Consider the following 15,258-nt stretch of genomic DNA (forward strand, 5'->3'; position numbering starts at 1 on the left):
ACGTGAAGGCAAGCAAATGATATGCGACGCAAAAGCCTTCCCCAAACCAAATCGCACAATGTCCCCATTGTGCAAAATCATGTTATGAAAGAAAAGAGAAACAGGAATTTTCGAGAAAATAAATAAATACGACAAGAAGTAAAACTCGGGAACTCACAAGACTTTAAGCGCATCAAAAGGAGACCTCCCCAAACCAGCGTGAGCTAGGAGGTTTCAGTAGCTAGCAGTGCTACCAAAAAGTACCTGAAAAGACAAAAGGACCACGCATAAGTCCGAGAAAACAATTTTGAAGCGGTATTATGCCCACCATTTAGAAAAATAGAAGAAATAAACAATATGACGGAAGATAAAGTGGAGTAGAAAACTCCCTCAATTCCGCAAATTGACCAAACGCAGCAGGGGAGAGGTCGGGAATAGGTACAGCAGTGCAGGGCGGTCGATCGACTACATAGCCCAGTCGATCGACCAGAGTGAACAGGAATAGAAGCTCCTGGAACTGTGCAGCCAGTCGATCGACTGGGCTATGTAGTCGATCGACTGAAAATACTGCTGTAACTTCTGATTTCTTCGTATTTGCTCAATAACTTGAGCTAATGAGGTCTAAAACCTGCAAGTGCACAATAATATGCGCCCAAAATTGCGCAAAACCCAAAGTAAAGTCTAAAGCACTTAAAAATCCGAAACAAAATAATTAAATGCGAAGTCTCGCGCACACAAAAGCAATAAAATAGTTTAAAAGCAATAAAATGAAGTTTTTGATAAAGCGCGTGATCAACTAGTAGTTGATCAAGAATGGCCACGGTATGGCCCACTTCGTCGGCTTCTTGCTACAAGAGGTAGCCTCAACGGTGCTCATCTTTTCAGCTGCACCCTTCTTAGCTTCCACGTCCGTAGAACTCAACGGGTCAACATGTCGGACATCATCCCAAGCAATGACCTCGTCGGAATCCAGATCAGACTCCTTTGCCTTGACCGGCTCATCTTCAAGCTCTTCATCAGTGCCATAGCTCAGGCATCCAAGACCGCCTCGTGAAATGATCGGCTCCTTCACAGCTGGAGCAACTTGCACCTCTCCCTTCCCCAAACCAGCTCCTGCAATGTCTAAAACAGAAGAATCTTCCTCCACTTTGCTCCCAATCTGGGGCGGAGGTGTTACAACAGGAGTAGGAATAGAGACAGGCATATCAGGAAGTATAAAATACGATTTCTTTTCAGAAACCGTATTGCAAGTGACAGGCCACATGGGTTTCTTCTTCCTAGCTATCTGAGCAAAGACAATGGAGTGTTTCCCTACTTTGAAGGTCAGGGTCCCAGAGCCAACATCAATAACTGCACCAGCAGTGTGCAGAAATGGCCTACCTAGAATGATAGGTATGTGGGCATCCTCAGGCATATCTAGGACCACAAAGTCTACAGGGAAGAAAAACTTCCCTATTTGCACAGGGATGTCCTCTAAGACTCCTATAGGCTAGACCGCAGAGCGATCAGCCATCTAAACGGTCATGCTCGTAACTGCAAACCTATTCAATTTTAACTTTCTAGCAAGACTCAAGGGCATGACGCTAATACTAGCTCCTAGGTCACATAATGCCTTCTCAATAGAGAAGGTACCTATATTACAAGGAACGGAAAAGCTACCTGGGTCTTTGAGCTTATGGGGTGCAGTGTGAGTCAAATAAGAACATGACTCTTTAGTGAGTGCGAAAGTATGTACAGTTTCAAGTTACCTCTTTTTAGACAGTAATTGCTTCATAAACTTCATGTAAGCGGGCACTTGATTCACTAATTCAAGGAAAGGTACTTGTACGTTTAGACTACGAACAACATTTTCAAATTTATTGAAAGATACATGTTCCTTCGTCGGCACCAATCTCTCCGGATAGAGGGCTGTAAGAAGTAACTTAGCCCTCTCCTCTAAATCTCGCATGCCGGCATCCGTGGACTTAGGCTGGAAGTCCACTACCTTCTCCTTATTGAAGCTTGACCCCTCTTCAGACCGCCTCAAATATGAACCATTAATCGACATTGGGTCGTACTTCGGAACCGTAACAGACCCATCAGCAGTCGGGTCTGGCCTCAATATTTTTGAGGCAGTCGTACCCCGAAACAAATGATCCCTCAAGTTATCGGGCATTGGAGGACGAAATTGTTCACCATCAGCAGCGGTTCCAGACGATCGACCAGGTTGGTTAGTCGATCGACTGGCTTCAACAGTACCAGAAGCTACTGTTTGTTGCACCTCAGTTGATCGACCGGGTATGTCAGTCGATCGACTGACATACCTGGTAGACGCCTTTTTCTTTCCTTTGTTCGTTCCAGCTTTGTTTTGACTCGGTTCCGGCTTATCTTTTTCAGGGGCATCCTCAATCATAGGAGGCCCCTCCAGGATAGACCCGCTCCTCAAAGTGATGGCATTAACGGTCTCCTTTTGGTCAAATTGAGTCGGTAAGTGCCCCGGAGCTCGAGTGGTATTCTTGCTAGCCAATTGAGCAATTTGGCTCTCTAGCAGTTTCATCCCGGCCTCCCTAGCTTGGGACTTCTTTTGCAACATATTCTTCAACTCAGCAAACTCAGAATTTTGGGATTGTGGTTGCTGCGGCACATAAGGAGGTTTTTGATATTGTTGTTGCTTGTGAGGGGGCACATAACTTTGCTGCTGCTGCTGCTGCTGCGGAGAGGGAGTTGGATTTAGGACATTCTGGCTACTCCACCTCAAGTTGGAATGAACATTAGGCTCATAGTAGGTGTTTGTCTGCCTATAATGTTGAAAGGCAGCACAAGACTCAAAGGGACTAGGACAATTTTCTGAAACATGTCCCTCAGCTCCACACCTTTTGCAGACGAATGGACCGTCTGACACAGCATTTACACGGTAAATACCTCCTTTAGAAGCTCCTCCCAACTCGTATTTGTCAAACCTCGCTGTGAGAGCCTCTAATGCGACTACGAAAGGGGATTCAAGACTCTCCTCTGATTGCCTCTGGAATTCCCATATTCAGCTTTATGGGTGGCTAAGTCATCAATGATCTTCCACCCCTTAGTCTCTCCCATATTCTCAACAAATCGGCCATTGGCTGCATCATCCAAGATAGCCCTCTAATCGTCATACAGCCCATTATAGAACTGATTGCAAAGACTCCATTTTTCGAACCCATGGTGCGGTATGGTTCGCACCAATTTCTTGAAACGGACCCATGCCTCATGAAAGTTCTCATCCAGCCCTTGTTTAAAGCTCGTGATCTGAGCTCTAATGGCATTCGTCTTCAAGGCAGAGAAGTATTTCTTGTAAAATGCCAGGGCTAAGGAATTCCAATCGGTGATCCCATGAGCAGCTCGATCCAGATCTCTGTACTACTCCCTTGCAGCATTGCGGAGTGAGCATATAAACATGGTCTCCTTTATTTGTTCCTGGGTCACACCGGTCGGTGGGGGTATAGAGCAGCAATAATCGATAAATATCTCCATATGATTGGCTGCATCTTCATTTGTAGCTCCCCCGAACTGGTTCCTCTCAACAAAGTTGATATAGGAAGGCTTCGGTTCGAATTTCCTATCAGCTCCAGGTAATTCGAACCCCTTGTATAGATTTGCAGCTGTCGGCTCAGAATGACTTGCTATAGTTGCTTCTTCAGCCATGACTGGAATTTCCGGAGATGTGACTGTTTCAGCTGAAGAAGTAGAAGCAGGAGATGTAAGTGGGTCTTCTTCGAACAGCTCGTTCTCGTAGTAACTAGACAGAGTACTCAGCTCTTCCTCTGTCGGCAATACCCTTGATGATCTTCTCAACTCACGCAAGGATTTCTCAATCTCAGGATTGAACGGTACTAGTTCACCACCCTGTGACCTGCGCATAAGAAGAAACTACAAAAAGAATATAAGAAAAGTTTAAGGAACGGATGTCCCTTAAACTAAGAAAGACTAAATAAAAGCAACTAAAAATTAGAACAATTGCCTCCCCGGCAACGGCGCCAAAATTTGATACCCGTCGTGAGGTGTCAAAAATAAATTTATAATCTCCAACTACAACTATAGCTAGCGGCCGTCGGGTCGAACCACGAGAGAGCGACGTAATTTCTAGTTGTTTAATTTCGGTCTAAGGTAACAGAAATGTGGGGGGTTTTGAGTTGATTTGATCTATAGCTAAGGCGATAAAAGACAATAAACTAAAAAGACGGATAAAAACAGATATTAAAGGGGTGCAAGGATGGTCGGTTCACTATAGTTTCGGCGGCAGCAAACTAGGCAGGTCTAAATCAAACACATGAGGTAGGAAAATAAGAGGTCCTCTCGGTCCACTCTTAACAAATAGCATCTTTCGATCTCGCTACAAGTCCCTAATATCACTAATACTGACTCTCGTCCTGAAAAGTGACTTATAATCTAAACTTTACCTATCTTTCGATCTCAGCATAGTTTAGTCATTTTAATTGGTGATCTAACAAATTTCCCTATCTTTCGATCTAATGGGTCAGCCATACATTAAGCATTCAACTAGTCGCATGCATTCGATTCGTCAAATACAACATTTAAATCAATTAAAACGAAGGTAAACCTCACGTGGTCGGTCGACCGACCGGGTAGGGTGGTCGATCGACCAACACGTGATTAGGGCTCCCTAATTCTAGTGCCGCCTACACTATAATTTCCCTACATCCTAGAACAATTAATTTAGCTACTCATGATACTGAATAAAACAACAATAATCATAACGAAATAAACTATCGAATTCATACTTGAAATAATCAAATAACAAATAGCGATAAACGATAATTGGCTTTGGATACTAACTAGCAATTCTCTATCTATGAATAATAAAAGGCAATGGAACTGAAATAAGAACAGGGGAAATACCGAAATTGCAGGGAAATGGATCCAAAAACCGATTGCAAAAGAGTAACTTTATTGACGGAAAAAAATCTAACTAATGAATTGTGTTAAGAACTGTATGCTAAAAACTTGATGCCAAAACTGAATAACCTAGCTTACGTTATATAGAATACAACGTAGTTCTTATTCTAAAACCCTATATACTATGGGCTTGCTATTTCTCGATCTTTTAATTCTCGTTTGAGTAGCGGCTTGGTCGATCGACTAAGCACGGCGGTCGATCGACTGAGATGCAGTGTACATAGCTTCTGGATCCCGTGGGTTGGTCGATCGACCAAAGGCAGTGGTCGATCGACTACTTTAACTGATACTTGACTTCTATAATCTCGTGGATTTGTCTTTTGGGCCTTGAAACGCGCACCAAGCTCGTTCCTTAAGTGAATTCTTCACGTCAAATGCAATGCAGGATACTCGGGGACGGATTTAGCTCAATTTCCGTTGAATTCTTCACATTTCTGCAATAATGTACAAAAACACGAAAGTAGACGGAAGTAGGGAGAATAGTAGCATAAACTACTAAAATGAGCTCTGAAATGCGTGTAAAACAGGATGTAAAATATCATATTTAGGACACGCATCAAACTTCCCCAAACCAAACCCTTGCTTGTCCCCAAGCAAGAACTAGACTCGATCTAATTACCTAATGGAACGAGTTCAATCTCAGAGCGAAATGCAAACTGTCAGGCCTAAACCAATTTAATGCAATAACCAACAATAAATTAACAATGTGAATCATGCAGACAAGTTATAAAGTCGTTAAGAACTGCTAAACCGTCAACTGTAGAAACTTATCAAATTGGACTCTCACGGGTCGCTCAAATCACTCATAAGCACAGGTGAATATATAAGAGGATAGAAAGAATTCATTTGGTAGAGACTCTCACCTAACGACGACCTATAAGAACATGCCTGCAAAATAATATGAAAATGATCTCTACAACCGTACATATGCATTCCAACCAACAAATTACCATGACACACGAGGTAAATATGGATAATGTCAGGTATGGGTAAGAAGAGGCAAAACATTTACGGGAAAGTGGAGGTACAGGTGATCAAGCTAGTACCAAAATGGAACCATATGACAACATCCTTCTTCTTGCTCAAAATTCAATCGATACGGTGTTATAGCAAGCACAAAACTCACAATCTCCATCATAACAGTAATCAACCAACTCCCCATAAGATACTAATGCAACATGGGAGCAAAAATCGCCATAAGATAAGGATTTGAATATGCGAATTGATTCCTTTCTTCTTTTTCTCGGATCCCAGTCAATCGACCAGAATTGGCAGTCGATCGACCGTTTTGAACAGTACAGAACTCTTTTTTCCTTTCTTTCTCGAATCATTTTTTTATCTTTTTTTTTATCTTTTCTATTTTTTTCTTTCCTTCTTTTCATTTTTCCAACAACATCTCGATCGAGCAAAAACCACCAAAAACGAAGTAACAATCCCAAAAACGTAAACTACTAGCTTGACAAGGGCAGGCTAAATATAGGATGTAGTGATGGGACAAAAAGGCTGTTTTGGCAGTGTGAAGCTTATGGGCAAAAAGAATAAAGGGAAACCTCTACCACATGTGTCAACAAACCACAGACCGAATGCATACAGGTATTAAGCAGATTAAGTTCATATTTATGCACATTTATGTAACATGTCTCATAAGGAGTACTACTCACATCCTAGATAAACTGGTCATAGATGACACCAGTTATAGGCTCTAAATCTCAGAAATATGATGTAGTTTGCCAAAAATCTAAGTCAAGTCTCAAGTTCAGCAAATAATTTAACGAAAACTCGTAGACTATGCAATTGATTCTACTAATAACATGTCAATTAGCAAGGCTTAGGCAAGAATAGATGCAAATGCAATGTCATCATGGAAATACTACCGTTCCGACTCGATCTATATGCTAAAATAAACGTGCATTTTTTTTTGAATTTTTATCGAATTTTTCAATTTTTTTGAATTTTCTGTATATGAGAAATGAAGAAAACAATGCAGACAATGCAAAACAAAAATGTAAACGTGAATGCAACCAAATTCAACAAAATCAAATTCAAACTTCCTTACAATAACAATTAATCACTCCTTTTGCAACAATAATCAATCCAAGCACCAAAATCTTCAACCTTTGAGTCGATTTTTGAAATACAAAGACAAATCCTTTCATCTTAAATCGATTTAGGTATAATTAGAAATTGAAGATTTTCAATCTTTTCTTGGTGTAATCAACAATGGCAAGAACAAAAGGAGAAACAAAGGCACTCAAAGCAAAGACACTTTCGAAAAGGAAACAAAGCCTTCAAGAAAAGAAAGCTTCAATGGCTATGGTGGTCTCTAATGCAAACTTGGAAGTTCAACAACAACAAGATCCTCCCTTGGAAGCAACAACATCAACAACTCCGGAAATCGCTCAATTATCCAACTATCCGGAGGTAATTTTCATTTCCAACTCCCATAGGGATACATTTGCCAAGTATGCTAAGAAAGCAATTTTGCCCACCAAATTCATTTGTGAAGATGCCTTGAACAAATTGGGTGTCCTTGAACAAACAAAAGCCTTCTTTGAAGCCATGGGTTTGGGTAAATTGTTCACCATAAGAGAATTGACATACCTCTCCCTTACCTTGGAATTCTTAAGTTCATTGAAAGTGACTAAGGTAGAAACTAGATAATACATTGAGTTTCGTCTTGCGAATGTGAATAGAGGCATCACCTTTGATGTTTTGGGTAAGATATTAGACCTTAGTGATACACCATATTATCACAAGATGCCCGAGAAGTATGACCCCGCTCCTCTTTGGGAGGCAATTTCCGGGAAGAAATTTGTGAGCTTTCATGCTTGTCGCGCTCTATTAGTCCACCATCAGGGCATTAGAGTGTGGCACAAGGTCATCGGGAATACTATAATAGCAAGAAAAGGCACTAATCACTTCACCAAGCTCGATTGTGTTCTACTTGAGTCGGCCTTAAATGTGGGAAGGGAATTCACTAAGCCCTACAATGCTCTAAGGCTTTTTATGGAAAGATGGCTTAATGTTGATTGTGGTAAGGAAGGCACCGCTCATATTGTAAATGGAGGTCTAGTTACTCTCTTGGCCAATCACTTTGACGCAAATTTCAACAAGGATAACACCTATGTGGCGATTAAAGGGGGTCATCTCATTGACATTGACGCTATGATTTACAAGTATAAGTGGGTCAAGAATAACTCTCTTGACACCAACTATGGGTGGCTAACCAATGATGCTAGATCTTTCACTTTGCCTTCCAAGATATTCCGATTAAGTGCTCATCGAACAAACTACCTTCTTCCGCTCTCCAAGGGCGCCGAGTACATCATCCGTCAACAAAGGGGCGAGATTGAAGAGCCCTCCTCCTCCATTGTCACACCACCCTACCCATTCAAATATAAAGAGTTCAAACCCAAAGATGTTGAAGTGGGTAATGATTACTTGACTCTCCTCATGAGAGAGATGCATAAACAAGCTTATAATGATCGAGTGGATGCATACTTGGCCCAATTTCCACCCCTCCTTCATTAAGCTAGGCAAGGACTACTTGATCCATCATGTCCTTTGCCTAGTTGGGCGGATAGGGAAGTTTTTTTTCCAAGCACATCAAGGGGTGAAAGACCGCGTGAAGATGAGAATGTCGATGATGAGGTTGTTGATGATGAGGGTGTTGATAAAGAGGTAGATGAAGAAGAAGGGGTTAATGAAGATGATGAAGGAAGTGAGCAAGATCAAGGAAGTGAATATGAGAGTGGAGATGATTCCACTTCCATGGAGGAAAATGATGACAATGATGATATGATGAAGGACTAGCAAACTTTAGAGGCTCCTACCCTCTTGAGGTTTGTCTACTTCTCTTTGTTTTCTTTATTTTATCTTGATCATAGTTTGAGAGTCCTAGCAACATGAGGACTAACACCTCGGCCCCATTGAGGTGTTCTTTTTATTGTTCCCACTAGAAAAATCCAAAATGACAATATATAGTTTCATGCATTGCATTTCGTGTGCATGAACTACCCCAAAATTTAAGACATTAGAAATAATGTCTATCTCGGTTTGGGGAAGTACATGCATACTGATACCCGTCGTTGTGAGCACCAAAAATAATATTTATAATTCCTATTAAAACTAACCTAGGCTAGTGGTAACAGGGTCGAACCACAAGGAGGCGAATGTAATTAAAAGTTGTCTAAATTTAGTCTAAGGTAACAAGTGTGGGGGTGGACTTGATTTGGTCTGTAGCTAATAACAATAAAAATTAAACTAAAGAAATATATTAAATCAAATATAAAGAAGGGTACTAGGATGGTCGGTTCACTATAGTTTCGGCGGCAGCAAACTAAGTCGGTCTAAATCAAACACATGAGGCGGGAAAACAATAGGTCCTCTCGGTCCACTCTTTACAGATAGCATCTTTCGATCTTTCTATAAGTCCCTAATATCACTAATACTGACTCTCGTCCTGAAAAGTGACTAATTATCTAAACTTTACCTATCTTTCGATCTCAGCATAGTTTAGTCATTTTAATTGGTGCTCTAACAACTGCCCCTCTCTCTCGATCTAATGGCTCAGTCACATCCTAAACATTCAACTAGTCGTGTGCACTCGATTCGTCGAAAAAAGAATTAAAACAATTTAAACGAAGGTAAAACCTCACGTGGCCAGTCGATCGACCAGGTATGGCGGTCGATCGACTGACACGCGATTTCAGTCCATGTTAATTCTACGCCACCTAATCCTACAGTTCCCCTACATCCTAGCACAAGCAATTTAGCTACTCATACTGAAATTAAAGGCAACAATAAAATTGGCTAAATAAACTACAGAATTCATGATTAATGCGGTAAAATAAACAATTAACATAAGACGGCAATTCAGCTTTGGGGAAACTGATCTAGCAATTCTACAACTACGAATGAATGCAAAATAACTGAATAAAACCAGAGAATACCGTGTGAATTGCGAAGGAAAAGAACAAAGCCGAATGCAACAGTGAATTGTATTCAATACCGAAGTAATCCTCGAACCCTAATTAATAAACTCAAACTAAACGGAATTGAAAACTGAATAAGAACTTCCCCTTTTCTGAATGTTCTCGGTTACGTTATATAGAAAATATACGTAACACTTATTATCAAAACCTAAACACAATGGGCTTGCTTTTCCTCGATCTTCTTATTCACGTCTGATTAGCATCTTGGTCGATCGACCAAGCATGGCGGTCGATCGACTGCCCTGAGCTGAACAGTAGCTACTGGAACCCGCAGGTTGGTCGATCGAGTGAAGGCAGTGGTCGATTGACCGAAGTAGCTGATAGTTGGCTTCTATAATCTCGTGGATTTGTCTTTTGGGCCTTGAAACGCGCACCAAGCTCGTTCCTTAAGTGAATTCTTCACGTCAAATGCAATGCAGGATACTCGGGGACGGATTTAGCTCAATTTCCGTTGAATTCTTCACATTTCTGCAATAATGTACAAAAACACCAAAGTAGACGGAAATAGGGAGAATAGTAGCATAAACTACTAAAATGAGCTCTAAAATGCGTGTAAAACAGGATGTAAAACATCATATTTAGGACACGCATCACATACGCAACGGGAGGTAATCTAAATTACGCTCTCCGTCATAAACAAAAAACCATGCATCATGTAGTGTAGCTTAGTATAGCTTGCATTTAGTATAGAAATCATGCATCATACTTGCATAATTTCCTATCATATTGGCCATTGAGGACAATGCCCATATTAGTGTGGAGATGTGAAATTCTAACTTAACTTTTATTCAAAAATCCAAAAAAAATCAAAAATTTCGAAAAAATCAAAAAAAAATTGAAAAATTGGAAATCCAAAAACAAGTTCATTTCCTTTCTAGTGTAGTCTTGTATATATTGTTTGTATATATTATGTTTGTCTATCCTTGTTCACATTGATCGACTACGCCACATTCGAGACATGAGGATATTGAAGACCGCATGGTATGATCTTTCCAATCTCCTTTTTCCTCTTTATGTTAATGACTATGTGGCTTTATTTTGATTGATGCGGTATAAACAATGTGAATCTAGGACTTGCATTTAGATTATTTGGCATATTAGTTGGTAGAATCATATGCATTAGGATGTATATATGTTAGTTGCATCATGGCATGTAGTTTGCATGTTAGAAAATTTTGCGAAACCGTCTACTTAGGAAGCTTGACAAGTGTATATAGGCCCTAGTAGATGCTTTTTCTTCTTAAGACTTTGCTTGTTAGAATACTTGTAAAATACCCTAGGATGTGTCATGCTAGTATCCTTTGACCCATGGATTAAGGCCTAGTCAAGAGTACCTTGTGGTGTGATAACTCCTTGGCTACCGTTTATTCCAAGGTGACCCATGAAATCATGCAACCATCATTCATCCATGTTCTACCATACATTTTGTCATCAAAGGGAATGGGCACAAAAAGAAATTGAGTTGAGTTCAAGAAATGAAATGAAAAGTGAAAGAAAGTTTGCAAAATGCATCAAAAGAAAAGAGGAGTAACAAAAATGAAAACTCCTATGCTTCAAATATAAGGCACCCTCACTACATATGGGGTGACTTTGAAAATGTTCAAAAAGAAAAAATGCAAAAAGTTGAAAGTTGTCAAGTGTTGAATTGCCAAAAATCAAAAGAAATGGCAAAAGAAAGTGTTCTCAAATGTTATATGCCACAATAAATTGGGGGGAAAAACACCAACAAAAGCAAACTCCCAAATGAAACTCAAATACTATCGATCCCTTTATCCATCGTATCCATTTTTGTGCATGCTAGAGAGGGGACGACCCTTCTTCTTGTCTAGGCACGAGGGGGAATTCCGCGATCCTCCAGTGTTTCTAACACCATAGGGAGTCTACTCTTGACAAAAGCATTTAACGATTGAGGACAAAGGTACCCTAGCTTGACACAACTTGGAGGTGATTTATTGGTGTCCTTCTAGGCTTAATAGTTTGAAGAAATTGCATCTATGAAGGACTGTGTACCCTTGAATTGCTTCCCTTGTAGATAATTTCCGCCACTTAGATGAGGAAAGTGGCTATTCTTTTGTAGATGCATCCATTACTTGATTTTATGTGCTTTAATACTTGGATGTGTCGCCATTTTGGCAAGACCCACCTTGCCTTGCAAGAAGGCATCCTACCTCATGGTTGTCTTGTTGTGAGTTGAAGGGGCGGAGTGAGACCCGCTAATTGTCTCATATCGGCTATGCTATTAGGTTAGTTTAAATAACGGTCCTAGTTTTTGTCACCTCTTTACTCGGGATGAGCAAAGGTTCGGTTTGGGGATATTTGATGTGACCATTATTTGAGCATATTTAGTCCCCGAATTAGCCTTGTTCCCATGCTTTTTAGTGCATATTTGGGTCATTTATTGTCTTTAGTCCTTTGTTTTGCATATTCTTTGAGGTTTTGATCCCTTGGTAGGAAAGGAGTGCAAACCTTGTATTTTCATGGCAAAATGGAGCTAAATTAATTGAATTCAATGACCAAGCATCAAAGAGAAGACAAGACTAGAAGGCCTTTGTACATATTGTAGTAGCTGGGCAATGATGAGAAAAGATCATTGCATCTCCGATGAAATCCCCAAGGATTGTAGAAGAAGAAGGAAGAAAAGAAGAAGGGAAGAAGCTGATCAAGAATCCGAGCGGATTGCCTACTGGACGCCCGTCCAAGACAAGGAATCCGAGCGTCTTCCTCAGAGGGACGCTCGTCCAAAAGACCCACAATCCGCCCGTCCAGCCATCGAATCCGCTCGTCCAAAAGCCAGACAAACCGCTCGTCCCGTGCCCTGGACGCTCGGATTGTGTTACAGCTTTTCCGTTTTCTTCTTGTTCTATGAAGGATGCGCATATCTCGGGAAAGACTAGCAAAAAGGAGACTCGCATATTTTTCTGAGAGGAGCGATTCCTCAAGGACTTAATCGTCATTTAAGCCTTAGTAAACCCTAATTTTTGAACCTAATCCCCACTATAAATACCCCATTAGTCTAATTAGATTATCATGTTCTTCTTATCAATCTTTAGTGCAGTTTATATCATTCTAATCTCTCTTTAATCTTGTAATCAACTTTTAATCAAGTCTTAATACAAATCTCATTTCCTTAATCTCTCTTTTGTTCATCTTTCATTTTGGGTAATTGAAGATTATTTGGGTTATTATTGGGAGATTGCGAACCTTCCAATCAATCATCAAGTACTTTTATTATTCTTTGCTTTATTATTGGAATCATTAGTAGGTATAATTCTCTTAATCCCTTTTTAATTATTGTTAATTATCTTCATTTATTCATCATGTTTTACTTTTTTGGTATGATTGACAACCTTGCTAGCATGTTCAACATGATAATGAGTGAGTAGTTTCCTTAGCTAGGGTTAATGGGTAATTAGGGGAAACCGACACGGGGGATGATTCATGCTTAATTTAATATGTTTTCATAGTTTATTTGCTTGCTTGTTGTGATCTCAACTTATGCACATGTTATGTTTGATGAAATGCGAGCCTAAGAATCCTTGCATTTTTTACCCATCACCTACCTTTTCAATGAGACTTGTAAGACATAAACCAACTCGAGTCTCATTAGACCATGCATATAGTTGAGTAGGGAAGATTAAGTCGACTTGTAGGTGTTGTACAATCTAATCGATCCGGCTCCGGGACCCAAACTTTCCTAGGATTGTAAGATATAAACCAACTCGATCCATCACAACAATAATTGCTTGCTTATAATTTTAGAATATGTTTGTATGATCATTCCCATGAATCCCCTATGACCCCATGACACCCTAGTGCCTTTTATAAATTGTTTACATCTCTTTTTAATCATCTTGCTTGTTTACTTTCATTGCTATTTAGTTTAGTGATCTTCTATTCCAACCCCAAATTGTGACACCCCTAAACACCGCTAGTTACAATTGAAAATCTCACTTCAATACCTGTCCCTTGGGATCCGACCTTTAATTGCCTCTTTACTAATAGTAAAGTTGTTTGTGGAGTTATAAATATTGTTTTGGTCTAGGTGCTCCTAACGACAAGTACCGAAAACTTAACCTCCCAAGTGAGTACGACCACCTTCTCAGATTAAGTTAATCGTCTCGTGCGGGTTCTTCTCAGATTGGCGGCGAGTTGAGCAACTTGAGTTTCAAGTGACTTAATGGATGCTTCCTTTTGTTGGTCACTTAGTTGCAGCTGCTTAGTCAATGATTGAATCATCGACTTTAACTCACCCAATTCACTTACCCCACTAGAAGATGAAGCTCCTTGGTGCGATGGAGGAAAACAAGGAGGCTTTTGGAAGCCTTGTTGAGCCTTGTGAGGAGGGATATAAGGTTGTTGCTGCTGCGGTGGAGGAGTGGGATTGAGAACATTCTGACTTGTCCACCTCAAATTGGGATGGACTGCCCCTTGATTATTGTAATAGGAACCTCCTCCTTGCCTATATTGTTGAAAGGCAAGGACTTGTTCCTTCTCAGTCAGACAGTCAATAGCAGTATGACCGTCATTGCTTCCACACCTCTCACAAGTGACTGTTTCCTGTCTAGTCAACAGATGGACCGTCTGTTGATCTCCAGCAGATTGCAGCTCCAATCTATCAAACCGAGCATTCATGGCTTCCAGCTGAGCCACGACTGCCTTATCAACCAAATGGACCGTTCGAATATTGTCCCGTGGGTTCCCATATTCGGCACAATGGGTCGCCATCTCCTCAATAATGCCCAATCCCTTATCATCATCAATGTTCTTTTGAAATCTCCCGTTGGACGAGGCGTCAAGTATAGCTCTGTGGTCATCGTACAACCCATTGTAAAACTGGTTGAACAAAAACCACTGATCAAAACCATGGTGAGGAAGAGACCTCACCAACTTCTTGAACCGGCACCAAGATTCATAGAAAGTCTCATCATGTGCCTGCTTGAAACTAGTAATCTTACCCCTCAGCTGATTAGTGCGTTGTGGAGGGAAGTATCTTTTGTAGAAGGCAAGTGCGAGAGTCTCCCAGTTGGTGATACCAGCAGCAGTCCGGTCAAGATCAGCCAGCCACTCACAAGTTGAGTCAGTCAGAGAAAGAGGAAAAAGCACTTCCTTTATCTTGTCTTGTGTTACTCCCTTAGTGGCAGGAATAGTAGAGCAATAGTCAGTAAAGACTTCCATATGCTTTCGCGGATCTTCACCCGCCACACCTCGGTTTAGATTTCTTTCCACCAAATTTATGTAAGACGGACGGATATCGAAAGTGTTACCATCCTCAGTTGTGAGATTGAAACCTTTAGGGATCGAGGATGCTTTGGGCTCTGAGTGACTTCCAATGTTAGGCATCTTTACAGGCTTGTCG

At 40.7% G+C, this 15,258-nt stretch overlaps 1 non-coding gene across 1 annotated transcript; it reads left to right on the forward strand.

Annotated features, from left to right (window-relative positions):
* Nucleotides 1–14,760: 14,760 nt before the first annotated feature.
* Nucleotides 14,761–14,866, forward strand: LOC141645135 (small nucleolar RNA R71). Its single transcript, XR_012544722.1, has one exon. It is a non-coding gene; the product is annotated as a small nucleolar RNA R71 (small nucleolar RNA).
* Nucleotides 14,867–15,258: the final 392 nt, after the last annotated feature.

Source organism: Silene latifolia, chromosome 2 (assembly GCF_048544455.1).
Source record: "Silene latifolia isolate original U9 population chromosome 2, ASM4854445v1, whole genome shotgun sequence".
In the NCBI taxonomy this organism is placed as follows: domain Eukaryota; kingdom Viridiplantae; phylum Streptophyta; class Magnoliopsida; order Caryophyllales; family Caryophyllaceae; genus Silene; species Silene latifolia.